The 14,219-nt window shown below is 44.6% G+C and overlaps 1 protein-coding gene across 1 annotated transcript in view; it reads left to right on the forward strand.

Annotated features, from left to right (window-relative positions):
* The first annotated feature begins 3,419 nt into the window (after positions 1–3,419).
* ABHD2 (abhydrolase domain containing 2, acylglycerol lipase) overlaps positions 3,420–14,219 on the forward strand; it is a 49,013-nt gene continuing 38,213 nt past the window's right edge. Inside the window, exon 1 of the mRNA XM_060260265.1 lies at positions 3,420–3,562. The gene's annotated coding sequence lies outside the window, so the exon portion shown is untranslated. The remainder of the gene's footprint in view (positions 3,563–14,219) is intronic.

The following is a 14,219-nucleotide window of genomic DNA, read 5'->3' on the forward strand; positions in this document are numbered from 1 at the left end:
TGTAGAGATCAGCTGTAATCCTGAGAAATCTCATCAAGGTTGGCAGCCCTTTTCAAGGTATCTGATGACAATTCTCCAAAGTAATGTGTAGTTGGCCCTCCATTTAGTCCCCCATCTACATTATGGAGATACACCTGGCCACTCGACAGGATTTGCTAGAATGTGAAAACTGGTAACCCCAAAGCATGAAACAATTGCTAAGTGTAATTATTTCCACAAGTGATGTATGTGACAGAATTACACTTTAATCTGTGCTTTTATCTTTCATCTCTTGTGTGTTATATACCAAGCCCATGTGTCCTGTAATTACTATGTATGTGTTCCCTAATTATTAAAATGCTTGCAGTTAGATGGGGTTGTTTTGTAGAAAAATAGGTGGTGGAGCTCATCCAGGGATTGTTATGCAGCTGCACCTACTATTCAATGGACAAGGTGTGGAGGAGGAGGGGGGACCCTCAGAAAGGTCTAGGACAGTGATGGCTAACCTTTTCAGCTTGGTGTGTCGAAAATCGGGAAAAAGTGTAGTCTTCCTCGGGTCGCGTGTCACTTCACCGTGTCACTTCAACCACACTCACCAAATGAGGGGGCCGCAGGAGAACCAGGCACAAAGGATCCAGTGCGCGGTCTGCGGCCTAGGTCAGACTAGGGTTGCCAAGTCCAATTCAAGAAATATCTGGGGGCTTTGAGGGCGGAGCCAGGAGACTTTGGGTGTGGAGCCAGGAGACATTGGGGTGGAGCCAGGAACAAGGGTGTGACAAGCATAATTTAACTCCAAGGGAGTTCTGGCCATCACATTTAAAGGGACAGCACACCTTTTAAAATGCCTTCCTTCCATAGGAAATAATGAAGGATAGGGGCACCATCTTTTGGGGCTCATAGAATTGGACCCCCTGGTCCAATCGTTTTGAAACTTGGGGGGGGGGGTATTTTGGGGAGAGGGGGATCCCCTGCCCCCACCTGGGGATTGGTAACCCTGCGGGAAAGGGTGTATCTTTTTTTCTTCCCGCCTTTTCTCCTCCAGCGCTTGCCAAGGGAAGCCAAGGGGGGCGACCCAATGCTCCCCTCCCCTTGCTCTTTTGCAACCCACACACAGCCCCCATCGCCCACCCCCTTCCTCCTCTTCCAAGCTGAAAAGGGCAGCTTGTCCTTTAAATCTGAAACCCCGCCTCCGGCAGGCGGCCATGAGAAAGAGCGAGAGAGCAAAGTGAGAAAGATCATGTTGGTTGCAAAAAAAAAAAACCAGGACCGGGTGGAGGAGGGGGGGGCAGCCCCACAACAGGCCCAAGAGCGACGCCCCCTCGGGCATTGCACCCCACACACACTGCTGCAATGCCATCTCTGCCTCTCCCCCCCCAGCCGCTCCATGCAAACAAACGGAAAAAAACACGCCTGCCTTGCTCCTGCATTTGCAAAGCCCCGGCATTGCAAAGGCGCAACCCGCCAAGGAGGGCACTTCTTCCCCCCCCCGCCTCTTTTTTTGCAATGCTCTTTTTTTCTTTCTTGCTGTACCCACCTATTTCCTCAGGCCCCGGGGAGGGCGGGAAAAGGGGGTTGCAAAGCTCGGCCCTGTTGCGAGGAGGAGGAGGCGCGTTTGGCTGCCTCTGCTTTGGGTGGGGGACGGGTTGCGCCAGGAGGCTGTCTCCTCCCACCCCCAGGTCAAGGCGAGGCACTGGCAGCGTCGGCCAACCTTCCCTCCCACCCCCAACCTTCCCTCCCACCCCCACCCCCAGCCTGGAGCCGGGGAAAGAGGCGGCGGTGGCCCTCTGCGCTGCTGCTGCCTCCTCTCGCCTTCACCTTAGCAGCTGCTGCTCCTCCGAGACGGGCTCAGCAGCCTCCAAAGGACTCGCGGCTCGCCATGCTCCTTGGTTTCTGGTGTGTCAGCCAAATTGCCTCGCGTGTCACCAGTGACACGCGTGTCATAGGTTCGCCATCATGGGTCTAGGAGCTGTGCTCCTGTGAGCTCCTGCTGAATCCGAGGCCTGTGGGCACCAATATTAGATTTTACTGAGTATTCTAATTTTTATTTATTTATTTATTTATATTTAGGCTTATATCCCGCCCTTCCCACCAAAGTGGCTCAGGGTGGCTTACAACATTTTAATTCACATAATTCAGCTTAAAAACATTTACATAACAAAGTTAAAACCATAATTAATAAGACATAAAAATAAGAATAAAAAGCAGTGGTCCATAAATGCATTTTTAGTTCCATCCAGAAGATATTCTCATTGTCAGTTAGTTGTTATAGGCCTGCCGGAAGAGGACTGTCTTACAGGCCCTGCGGAACTGCCCTAGGTCCCGCAGGGCCCGCACCTCTTTTGCTTGTTATTATTCTAATTTGTGTTTGTCACTATTCTAATTTTTGTGCTGTGAGTTTACATATCTGGAAATGTATGTCAGGTTTTATTCCATACATATTGTTGACCACAACAGTTAATTTATTTATTTTTAAAATGCTTATGTTTGTATTTTATTGTAGGGCCATTCCATTCTTCCAAGTTATTTTGACTGCAAATTTACAAACTGTATAGTCCAGTTTATTTTTAAAAGCTGTCATTGAATTTGTTTAAAATCAATTTACTAATTTGAATGTATTTATTACTACAAATGCTGCGCCTGTTTTTCATTCTGCAATGAATGCAAGTTTTTGTTGTTTTTTTAAAGCAGCATTACTGCTCTGACCTGGTTAGTGCAGGGAAATCAGACTGTGGAAGCTAAACAGGGCTGACTCTACTTGGGATGGGAGACCTCCCTGGAATACCAGAGGCCGGGTCAGGCACCTCTCTGAATATCCTCCAGATCCCCAGCAGGGGGATCAGCCACCAGTTCCCCCTTGGCTTCCAGGTGTAGGCACACACATGCACATATAAAATAAAAAATACCCCCCCCCCCCAAAAAAAAGAAAAAAGCAGCGTTACTGATCACTATAGTAAAAAAATAAATTAAAGAATAAAAACAGAAGATTTACAGTAAAGTCTGAACTCTTGGGATATTTGATAAAGCCTGGTACCCATCCATCCTGGGGAGAAAGCAATGTAATCTGGAAAACCCTCCCTGGTACATTCTGAAGATGGCAGATTAATACAGAGAAAAGCAAAAGGAGGGCTTTACTGTAACCTCAAGGCAGCAGCGCTCCCCTTCCCTCACAGCTCACAGCCCCACCCCCCCTCCTGACAGACACCCCACCCTGGCCAACGTTGTCTTGAGGCCCCGCCCAACTGCGTCATAAGGAGCCAATCGAAGCCCGCTCACTTCTCCTCCTTGCCTGGCATCCGCGAGACGGGCGGTGCCGCCCCCGCCTTAACAACCTTTAAGCCCCTTTTTGTCCGCCCCCGCGTCCCTTCTACCAATAGTGTACGACCGGGGCCCCGAGTGGCGTGCAAGCAAGCCAATGGGCAGGACAAGGGCGGGTTGGTGACAGGGAAGGAGGCGGGGGCCGCGGGAGCCGGCTTGGGGCGTGTTTTAAGTGTGTGGCTGTGAAGCGGGGGAAGGGAGACGTATCTCGATGGGAGTAGCTGGCGGAGCAGAAGCTGGCGGTACTGCCCGGACTGGGCCTGTACAGGTGAGGCGATTGTCGAGGCAACCGGGGGTGGGGAGGAGAAGAGGATGCTGCGCTCCGCGGAACAGCCGGGCGGTCATCTCCAGACCCCTCCCAACATCCGGGGACCTTCTCAGACTGAGGAGAATGGAGCGGTCCAGTCACCTGCCTGTGGGGGAAACGGGGGGGGGGGAGAAGAGAGAGGTCGCAGTTGGCGCCATTCAATGGCCACCAATAACCCCCCACCCCGTGCGCTCTGAGCATGGCGTCTGCGGGAGGGCCTCTGCAGCCCTCCTTTCCTCCTCCGATCTCCCATAGCATCATAGAGTTGGAAGGGACCTCCAGGGTCATCTAGTCCAACCCCCTGCACAATGCAGGAAACCCACAAACACCTCCCTCTAAATTCACAGGATCCTCATTGCTGTCTGATGGCCATCTAGCCTCTGTTGAAAAACCTCCAAGGAAGGAGAGCCCACCACCTCCCAAGGAAGCCTGTTCCACTGAGGGACTGTTCTGACAGTCAGGAAGTTGTTCCTAATGTTGAGCCGGAAACTCTTTTGATTTAATTTCAGCCCATTGGAGAGCCAGTTTGGTGTAGTGGTTAAGTGTGCAGACTCTTATCTGGTTTGGTTCCCCACTCCTCCACTTGCACCTGCTGGAATGGCCTTGGGTTAGCCGTAGCTCTGGCAGAGGTTGTCCTTGAAAGGGCAGCTGCTGTGAGAGCCCTCTCAGCCCCACCCACCTCACAGGGTGTCTGTTGTGGGGGAGGAAGGTAAAGGAGATTGTGAGCTGCTCTGAGACTCTTTGGAGTGGAGGGCGGGATATAAATCCAATATCTTCTTCTTCATCATCATCTTGGTTCTGGTCCTGCTTTCTGGGGCCACAAAAAAACAATTCCACACCCTCTTCTATAGGACAGCCCTTCAAGTACTTGAAGATGGTGATCCTATCAGCTCTCAGCTGTCTCCTCTCCAGACTAAACATACCCAGCTCCTTCAACCTTTCTTTATAGGACTTGGTCTCCAGACCCCTCACCATCTTTGTTGCCTTCCTCTATATCCTTCTTAAAATGTGGTGCCCAAAACTGAACACACTACTCCAGATGAGGTCTTACCAGAGCAGAGTAAAGTGACACCATCACTTCAAGTGATCTGGACACTATACTTCTGTTGATACAGCCCAAAATTGCATTTGCCTTGCACTGTCCAAGAACAGCCTGATGAGTACAAGTCCCCTGAATGACCTGGCCCCCAAGGCCCTGTGGCCCCTTCCGCTCCCATGGCTTCTACGCTTTGCCCTCCATGGCCTTCAAGGTTTCATCTCCTGGCTTCTCAGGCTTGGCTCGCTGGCTGTCTTTTGCCTTCTGTAGAAAAGGGAAGGGGGGGTTCCTGATTCTTTCTTCAATCTGCTTTCCCATCCCAGGCATCCTTCTCTCCTCGCCACCACTAAAGGTTAAGCACAGAATGAGGAGGCACCATAACAGCTGCCCTTGCTGAATCAGACTAGTGGTCAATCTGGTCCAGCATCCTGTTTTCTGTCATGGCCCGAGGCAAAGCACTGTCTGATTCAGCAGTGGACTTCTTAATATTGTCGTCACTGCCGCTTTACCATTCCCTAGAGTCCCTCCCTTTCACTCTCAACACACATCAGAATCAGGAAGTAGAGTAACCCTGTTTGTTCCAAAAGGAGGGGCAGGATCTCTCCTTCAAACTACTCATTGAAAAGCTATTAACTAACATAGCACAAAGCAAGGAGATTAACTAACATAGCACAAAGCAAGGAGACTGATTCAAATAGGGAAGGGAAGGAAGGGTGGAATAGAAGTCAATGCTTGTCTGATATAAATGAAGCCATACTGCATCCTATCATGTGAAAGGTCAAGCATCCTGGTTCCAGCAGTAGATATTTATTGGTGCTTCTGGGAAGCTAATGGGAAGGGTAGAAAAAAGGGGTTGGCCTTTGCCTCTCCCGCAATTTGTTAGGAGTATGAACAGCAGTGGAAGTTTTGCAGCCAGGTCTAAAAGCCCATCATTGAATGTATTCTACATTCAGTTCCCCCCAGCATTATAAGAGCATTTTTTCAGTTACTTTTTCTAATAAGTAGATGGTCTTAAAAATGTCTAACATGGTCTGAAATAGAAAGGTGTGTTGGCCCACTCTTGTGAAGGCTCAGGGTACTTTGCTTAAGATTCCCACTGCCTTGGTGGGTTTTTTTTTTCTATTTTAGGTTTCAGGGGTCATATTCCGCATCTCCTCCTAGCTTCTTCTTTTCTACTACATGCATTATGACCTTTGCAGTTGTAACAAGTTTCAGATTGTCTTCTTATCTTTATGTCCTGGGGATCCCATCTTTGAGATTTTCTTTTCTCTTCCCCCCCCCCCCATTTATTTTCTACAAGGGTAATGAAATTCTTTCTAGTTTGAGCAGTTTCATATTAGTAGGTTTAAAAAAACCTGTCAGATGCCCAGTCACGCCCCTCCCCAGCTCCATGGTGTTTTGTTATCTGTGTTGCCATTCTCTTTTGGAAGCTGTGTGCTCACTGTGCTCTTAAGAATTCAGTTGAGCTGGAGCCCTTTTGCTTCTGGGGTATTATGGTGGTGGCATTTCTCCCCCTGGATATGTCATCTTGTCAGTTTGTACCCGGTGTATACCTTTTCTTATCTGCTTGGGTTAGTACTATACCCTTCTTCCTATTGTTTCCTCTTACCAGTGGTGCATGTTCTTCTTTGTAACTCTTAGTTCTCTGTTTCTCAGAGGAGTAATATCCAAACTGCAAGATGGTGTCCTTCCATGCCTCATCAAAAATCCTTTGAAATTTGTCATTATCTCCCCCCCCCCACTAATACTTATTGTCTCTGAGTTTAGACCTTTGTCATGTTGTTCCTGTATTTCATCAACTGCCCACCTGTCTTGCAGCTGGGCTGTACAAGTCTATTATCAGTTTTACTCCAGAGGATGCACAAAAGTCCACAAATGAAAATTTCCATTTTATGTCTGTATGTTTTAGCTGCAGCTAAGAACATAAGAGAAGCCATGTTGGATCAGGCCAACGGCCCATCAAGTCCAACACTCTGTGTCACACAGTGGCAAAAATTTTTATATACACACATACACTGTGGCTAATAGCCACCGATGGACCTGTGCTCCATATTTTTATCCAAACCCTTCTTGAAGGTGGCTATACTTGTGGCCGCCACCACCTCCTGTGGCAGTGAATTCCACATGTTAATCACCCTTTGGGTGAAGAAGTACTTCCTTTTATCCGTTTTAACCTGTCTGCTCAGCAATTTCATCGAATGCCCACGAGTTCTTGTATTGTGAGAAAGGGAGAAAAGTACTTCTTTCTCTACTTTCTCCATCCCATGCATTATCTTGTAAACCTCTATCATGTCACCCCGCAGTCGACGTTTCTCCAAGCTAAAGAGTCCCAAGCGTTTCAACCTTTCTTCATAGGGAGAAGTGCTCCAGCCATTTAATCATTCTAGTTGCCCTTCTCTGGACTTTCTCCAATGCTATAATATCCTTTTTGAGGTGCGGCGACCAGAACTGCACACAGTACTCCAAATGAGACCGCACCATCGATTTATACAGGGGCATTATGATACTGGCTGATTTGTTTTCAATTCCCTTCCTAATAATTTCCAGCATGGCGTTGGCCTTTTTTATTGCAAACGCGCACTGTCTTGACATTTTCAGCTAAAATAAATACTTGGCAGCGCTTCATCACTTCCCATTCTGTGGCATTCAGATGCTCTGCATAGGTGATCTATTGGTTATTTCCAAGTGGGAAAGCAATGTACAGAAGTGCCATGACAAGAGGTCACAAGCTACTGGCACAAGTTTGATCGCAAATAATATATCTTTGATCCCTGTGACTCATGTTTGACCCACTGGATTACAGTGTCTCCTGATAGGGTTCTCAAAGCATTTGTCATGTCATGTTTAAAATTCACTGTGTGCATTGTCCTTTGGTTATTTACTTGCAGGCTTCTTTTGGAAACAGTCTAAACTTTGAGGTAAGATTTTTCTTTTCGTTAGCTGCCTTGACAGTTTTGAAATCTGTTTAATGTAGCTATGGTGTTCCTTTGTTGACTTATTTGAACCTAGCTTGAATCTTTCTGTGAAATGTTTGTTAAAGAGTTGTTCTCTCTAAATATGCATTTTGTGACTCTTCTGTTACTAACAGGAGCACAATCAGGTTATTTCTTGATTTTTTTCTTTATTTTTTCTTTCACAGAGCCCATTAATAATAAATATTATTTAATGGATGTACATATCTTATATTTAATCTGTTTCACACAAGTGAGTCATAATTGCTTATATAAAATCATTTAAAATGGGGATGGCCATTTTTGTCATACTGGTTTCACAGGGGGGAGAAGCTTTCTCCTCAGTTTCAGCGGTATCTTTTTTTTTTTAAGCTTTGACACCACCACCCTCCCGCACTTTATTATGCTATACCATTATGCCATCGTTCCTTCTAAAACAAACATGTTGGGATCAAATGTGTCTTAAAGTCAAATACTTTTTACTTTTCATTACACTGGATGGGAGATGATACAGGGCTCTATGTCTGATTGAGCTGGAGATGACCTTCCAAATGATCATCTAATCATAAAAACAGCTTTGCGTGAAGCTTTAATATGTTTGAGAAGATATCATTTGGTCCTGAAGTAGGGGTGTGAAGCAAGAGTTTGGGAAGGAAGAGTGACACCAATACACTGAACAAGTCCACTACTTTGTTACAGGTGCCTGAGATTTTGGTATTACCCAGGAAAGGAATTGTGAGGTAGCTGACCAACTGTCTGCTGACAGTAGGGAGAACTGCAGGTAGTTACTGGGGAATGAGCAGGGGAGGAATAACAGATTAGGTTAGAAGTAGTAGGATTTGGAGGATGGTGGACGATAGGAGGGCCTGGCATGACTTGGTCCATGGGGCTGCAAAGAGTTGGACTCAACTGTGTGACTGAACAACAAAAAGTAGGTACTACTATCCTGGTGTGGCTGGTCTGTGAGCTCATAGATCCTTGGCCTTTTAAAGGGACATTTAGGAAACCCATTTCTGCTTACCTTTGGCCAGCAAACAGGGCAGAGAGGCCAAGGTCTCCTTTGGTATTCAGAGGGTTACTGTTGTGAATGTGTAGATTCCCTGTAGTCATTGATGAACCTTTACTCTATGAATCTGTCTAATCCCCTTTGAAAACCATCTATTATAGTGATCATCAGTACATCCACTGGAATTAAATTCCACAATTTAATCACTTGTTGATTGAAGAAGTACTACCTTTTGTTCTTTCTCAATCTGTTGTCTATCAGCTTAATTGGATGCCCAGTCCCTGACCTGGATAGCCCAAGCTACCTCAATCATGTCAGATCTCACAAGCTAAGCAGGAGCAGCCCTCGCTATTACTTGGATGGGAGACCACCAAAAAAGGCTAGGCTTGCTATGTAGAGGCAGGCAGTGGCAGCCCACCTCTGAACATCTCTTGCCTTGAAAATCCTATGAGGTTGCTATAAGTTGGCTGCAACTTGATGGCATTCAAAAATGGTAATAGTATTGGGGAAGAAGGAGAAAAGGGACATGGTTAACATATGAACATAAGAGAAGCCATGTTGGATCAGGCCAATGGCCCATCCAGTCCAACACTTTGTGTAACACAGTGGCAAAAAAAAAAAAAAACAGGTGCCATCAGGAGATCCATCAGTGGGGCCAGGGCACTAGAAGCCCTCACCCTGTTGCCCCTCCCAAGCGCCAAGAATACAGAGAATTACTGCCCCAGACAGAGAGTTCCAGCAATATGCTGTGACTAATAGCCACTGATGGATCTCTGCTCCATATGTTTATCCAATCCCCTCTTGAAGCTGACTATGCTTGTACCCGCTGCCACTTCCTGTGGCAATGAATTCCATGTGTTAATCACCCTTTGGGTAAAGAAGTACTTCCTTCTATCCATTCTAACTCTACTGCTCATTAATTTAATTGAGTGCCCACAAGTTCTTGTATTGTGAGAAAGGGAGAAAAGTACTTCTTTCTCTACCTTCTCTATCCCATGCATAATCTCTATCATGTCACCCCGCAGTCGATGTTTCTTCAAGCTAAAGAGCCCCAAGCGTTTTAACCTTTCTTCATAGGGAAAATGTTCCAACCCTTTAATCATTGTAGTTGCCCTTTACTTGACTTTTTCCAATGCTATAGTATCTTTTTTGAGGTGCAGTGACCAGACTTGTACACAGTCCTCCAAATGAGGCTGCATCCTCGATTTATACAGGAGCATTATGATACTGGCTGATTTGTTTTCCTTCCTAATAATTCCCAGCATAGCATTGGCCTTTTTTTTATTGCAGTCTCACACTGTCTCGACATTTTCAGTGAGTTATCTACCATGACCCCAGGATCTCTATCTTGGTCAGTCTCCTCCAGTTCAAATCCCATCAACTTGTATTTATAGTTAAGATTTTTGGCCCCAATGTGCTTTACCTTGCACCTGGCCACATTGAACCTCATTTGCCATGTTAATGCCCACTTGCCCAGCCTCTACGGATCCCTTTGGAGTGCTTCACAATCTTCTCTGGTTCTTACCACCCTAGACAATTTAGTGTCATCTGCAAACGTAACCACTTCACTGCTTACCCCCAACTCCAAATCATTAATGAACAAGTTAAAGAGCATGGGACCCAGTACTAAGCCCTGTGGCACCCCACTGCCTACCACCCTCCACTGAGAAAATTGCCCATTTATACTCTGTTTCCTATTAATTAGCCAGTTTTTGATCCACAAGAGGACTTGTCCTTTTACCCCATGATTCTTGAGCTTCCTTAGGAGCCTTTGATGAGGAACTTTATCAAAAGCTTTCTGGAAGTCAAGGTAAACAACTATTGGATTCCGTTTGTCCATATGTTTGTTCACCCCCTTAAAGAACTCTTAACAGGTTAGTGAGACAAGATCTTCCCTTACAGAACCCATGCTGAATCTTCCTCAACTATTTGTGTTCATCAATGTGCCTACTAATTCTCTCTTCAGTAGTGGTCTCCACTAACTTTCCTGGTGCTAAAGTCAGACTGACTGGCCTGTAATTTCCTGGACCTCCTCTGGAACCCTTTTTAAAGATAGGGGTGACATGAGCTATCTTCCAGTCCTCAGGAACAGAGGCAGATTTTAATAAAAGATTACATATTTTGTCAGGAGTTCCACAATTTCACCTTTGAGTTCTTTCAGAACTCTTGGATGAATGCCATCCAGGCCTAGACTTGTCAGGTGTCTATCAGTTGCAGGACCTCCTCTCTTGTCACCTCAATCTGACTCAGGTCTTTCAACACCCTTCCTAAAATCAGCGGTTCTGGAGTGAGCAAATACTTCTCATTTTCCACAGTGAAGATGGAGGCAAAGAATGCATTCAGCTTCTCAGCCATTTCCCTATCATCCTTTAGTAATTCTTTTTCCCCTTGGTCATCTAAGAGCCCCACTGCTTCTCTGGCTGGTTTCCTGCTTCTGATGTATTTGAAGAAATTTTTATTATAGATGTTTGTTTTTTGCAATATGCTCCTCATAGTCCCTTTTTGCCTGCCTGATCACAGACTTGCATTTTATTTGCCACGGCATGTGTTCCCTTTTATTAACCTCACTTGGACTAGCTTTCCACCGCTTAAAGGAATCCTTCTTACCTTTTACAGCTTCCATTAGTTTGTTTGTTAACCATGCAAGTCTTTTCTATACTTATTTGTGCCTTTCCTAACTTGTGGTATATATTTTATCTGACCTTCTAGGATCGTAGTTTTAAATAGCCTCCAGGCTTCCCCAAGGGTTTTAAACCTATTTACATTTCCTTTCAGTTTCCTCCTCACATGCCTCCTCATCTCAGAGAAGTTACCCCTTTTAAAATTAAAAGTGTTTTTTGGGGGGCAACTCTCTATACCAATGGTGAACTCAATAACATTATGGTCACTGCTCCCAAGCGGTGCAATCACTTTTACATCTCTCAGCAGCTCTTGGGCATTACTTAGAACCAAGTACAGGATCACCTCTCCCCTGGTGGGTTCTGTGACCATCTGCTCCATAGAAACTCAATCTCTTTCTCCTCATCTGAACACATACTGACCCTGTCAATGTGCAGATAGTTAAAATCACCTATTATGACACAGTTTTTATGTCTAGCCGCTATCTTAAATTCTTTCATCATTTTATAATCATCCTCTATCTTTTGATCCAGTGGGCGATAACAAACTCCCAGAATTAAACTTCCTTTTGGGCCCACTATTTCGACCCAAAGCATTTCTAGAAGTGAATCTGATTATCTGACGTTCTCAATCTTACTGGACTGTATGCCCTCTCTGACACACAGACAATATGTATACGGTTGTATAGCAGAGTTCATTGCTTGCTTCTTATATTAGGATTTCTGTAGGCCTGGAAAGAATGCTGTGTAGTATAGAGTGGGGTCTATCATCAACCTAGCATGTAGGCAAATTGCAGGTATGGCAGTTGGTGCTCCTAGGCAGACTCCTCTACAGGTTGCATTTTGAGAGCATGGTAGAGCAGAATGGTTCCAGTGAAACACCTCTGTTGGCAGTAGAGAGCTGCAGAATTCTTTCATACAGAAACATTTGTGACAGACCATTTTCAACAGCAGTTTTTAAGGCCTGTTTTTAAAGTGGAAAAAAAGAAAAAGCTCAGTGGGCATGAGTCAAACCAATTCAGAATGTTTAAATTAGCTCTAAGTTCCCATTACTACTTGGGTGTAACCAGGATTCTGTGTGCCTTTAAGTTTTTGAGTGGGGCATGTCTGTGGATTGGGAGATGTAAAATGATAAATGATACAAATTAGTGTAAACTGAGTGCCACAATAAGACTGCTGAAGTCACTTTGAGGGATAAATACAAACACTGAAAACACTGGTTTACTGAAAACACTTTGGTAGGTGGTACAATATTAACTCTTGGCATTTTTTTTCTCAAGGTACCATTCTTCCATCTACCCCTTGGGTAGGCTTTTTTGTTTTTGTGCTGATCATACAAATATAAGAATTATTGTCAGGTGATGCATTATGGAGCCAGAAGACTAATGTTACCTGTTGTGCAAGCTCATGTCATAGGATATGATAAGAACCGAAGATTTGTAGTGATGTCAGTTGACCCATCATGAGCATGGAATTTTTCAACTGCTTGGTGTCACCTGCAAGCTCAGTTAACACCTTGTATAAGTAAAACCGAAATTTGAATCTTGATATTTCCTATCTGGTTGCAGACTGGTATCTGCCATTACCTTGAAACTAGGTGCCTGCTATACTTTCCCAAAACAGCTAATAGGATTAACATGGCACAGGGGCAAAATAATACAGGGATTTAAAGGTTTTCTTAGGTTGTGTTGACTTCTTTTTTTTTTGCATTGTGATAATGAGAGCACTTTCTGCTTAACTGATATTTATGGCCAAAATAACTTGACAAGTTTATTATATCCAACATATGCAAAGCACGAGGTTTTTTATATTATTATGAACTGACATGGCTTTAGCCTGGCTCTTGGTGGTGGTGGTCTCTAGAAACGGGAATGCTCTTTTATTTTGGCAACCTCTTGTTAGATATCCAGGCAGCATAAACTCTGTTTGAATCAGAATATAAATGTCTGGCAGGTCTTCCATATTTCCAGTGATTTTTCAAACAAATACATAATTTTGAAACGGATTTTCATGCTGTGGGATTACTGTACGGTTTTAGGGTAAGTTTGTGATTGAATGCATTCTCAGATTAGTAATTGAAAGGACCTGTAATATTTTTATTTTTCAATACACATTAAATATTAAGGTTTTGTTTCATATAACTGGCACAAAAGAATTACTTTTAGCATACCTTTGCTATTGTATATATGTAAGGCTAAAGCATTTTGGTTTTGCTTCATCTATTCAACACACCTGAAATCATGCTTATTGTCATTTTATGGAAGGGTGAGAGTAGTGACATATGTGCCTCTAAAAAAAGATGGTTTCCTTTGGATTCTAATGGCAGGCAGTGGCAAGCCACCTCTGAATGTCTTGAGCCTTAAAAACACTAAGGGTTTGCCATAGGTCAGATGTGATTTGATGACAAAAAAGTCTCTAACAAGTACTCTATTGTACTGGTGGATGAAAAATTTTGATAAGCTATTCTACTTTCTGATGATTTATGCAAATACATCATGCAGATTCCCCACTCCTCCACTTGCACCTGCTGGAATGGCCTTGGGTAAGCCATAGCTATCGCAGGACTTGTCCTTGAAAGGGCAGCTATTATACGAGCCCTCTCAGCCCCACCCACCTCACAGGGTGTCTGTTGTGGGGGGAGAAGACATAGGAGATTGTAAGCTGCTCTGAGTCTCTGATTCATGGAGAAGGGCGGGGTATAAATCTGAAATTCTTATTATTATTTCTGAAGTCTTTTTTCTCTTGGCAAAGAAGTAGGGATTGTTTCTGAGTAATTAATTCCACCTGAATTTATTTATTAAAACAGTTATATCCCACTTTTCCTCTTGGTTCACGGTGGCTTACAATAACAACCCCCTCCCCCCAGCTAAAACCAAAGATAAAATAACAAGCCCCAGATCTTTCCCTCCTTGTAGAATGCATGCTGTGTTTCCTGATCTGTTCTTCTGGAGGTTCAAATTCAGATTTTTTTGAGCAAGACTCTCTTCCAACCCTCCCCACAGTCATG

This window comes from Heteronotia binoei, chromosome 19 (assembly GCF_032191835.1).
Source record: "Heteronotia binoei isolate CCM8104 ecotype False Entrance Well chromosome 19, APGP_CSIRO_Hbin_v1, whole genome shotgun sequence".
NCBI classification, from domain to species: domain Eukaryota; kingdom Metazoa; phylum Chordata; class Lepidosauria; order Squamata; family Gekkonidae; genus Heteronotia; species Heteronotia binoei.